The sequence below is a fragment of the Aplysia californica genome, unplaced genomic scaffold, assembly GCF_000002075.1.
Source record: "Aplysia californica isolate F4 #8 unplaced genomic scaffold, AplCal3.0 scaffold00128, whole genome shotgun sequence".
NCBI lineage: Eukaryota > Metazoa > Mollusca > Gastropoda > Aplysiida > Aplysiidae > Aplysia > Aplysia californica.
This window is the reverse complement of record NW_004797398.1, coordinates 342767-344050: the sequence shown is the minus strand read 5'-3', so window position 1 is coordinate 344050 and position 1284 is coordinate 342767. Positions and strand designations below refer to the sequence as shown.

General features: G+C 38.3%; 1 protein-coding gene across 1 annotated transcript in view; it reads right to left on the bottom strand.

Moving 5' to 3' along the window:
• The window catches only part of LOC101859006 (FMRFamide receptor), a 67713-nt gene that overhangs the window by 16561 nt on the left and 49868 nt on the right, over positions 1 to 1284 (bottom strand). The window contains exon 2 of the mRNA XM_005096383.3: positions 983 to 1089. The gene's annotated coding sequence lies outside the window, so the exon portion shown is untranslated. The remainder of the gene's footprint in view (positions 1 to 982; positions 1090 to 1284) is intronic.

The window sequence follows — 1284 nt, the reverse complement described above, 5'->3', positions numbered from 1 at the left end:
CCCCGCCCCCCAAAAAAAACAACCAAACCCAACCAAACAAAAAGCACCCCCCAATAACAACAACAACAAGAACAATAGCTACAGCAAACAACAACAACAACAACAACAACAACAACAACAACGAAAAAACAATATAACTCCTTAGTCTAAACTAAAACGCCGAAATTGAATTGTAAGAAAAACCAGGCGTGTGGCAGTAAAGAAAATAGCAACAATAAGTTAAATTCGTCTCAGAATAGCTGCAATCGAACACTGAAGTAAAAAAAAAAAAAAAAAAAAAAGAAAAGAAGAGAACCCCCCCCCCCCAAAAAAAAAAAAAAAAAAAAAAAAAATTATAAATTGTGGGTGAAGAACAGGATCAGTAAAAAGGGATCTTAAAAGCTGACACACATTTCCAACCTGACACATCTATTGTTCTTATACCCTCACACGAGGTCACTCAATACAAGCGACACGAAAAGGAAATCCAAGAAATAAATCAAACGTACGCCAACAACGACTGACATAATATGAGAATTAAAGCCCCTTTTAGTCTTGATCCTAACTACAACAAAGTTTCAAATATCCCTGAAAATACGATGCAGTTGAAAAAAAAAATGTTTTTGTTTGCCTCTCCCATATCGAATGTTTTCAGGGTCTAAGCCAGTAAAACGTACTGTAGACATGTTGAGAGGAAATAAGTCCATCTCTCATTCGGCACAGTGAAAAATAAAGTCTATAAACTCCCTCCTACCCCCATCCCCCTTCCTTTTTTTGCTATGTTTACCATCAACCTATCCACTCTTTCACGCAGCATACTACACCATTCCGGGCGCATACTAATTTAGTTTAAACAAACCATGTATTGAACCATGGAACCAAGGTTCATCCTCACAATGTTCTGTGTTTATCTTTACCCTTAACCCTTTATATGCTGTCCTCTCTAAACAGACACACGTCTGGGCATGAATGATTAACAAATTATCATCCTATATGTACTCACCCTTGAGGACAGGAAAGATTTAGGGTTAGATATTTCTCATCTTTTCATCCCCCATCAGAATTGTTTTCCGACAGTTGGGGCAAGACCCCATTTCCAGAGTTGAAAATCTGAAACATTCAAAAGAATACAATTTTGAAATTTTACTACGTTACACAGAACGAAATAAGAAACGTCTCTTGTAAAACACATACACACACACGCCACGCGGCGCGCGCGCGCGTGCGGACGCACAAAAATAAACACACATACACACTCACACACTCACACACACACATAAACACACACACACACACACACTCACA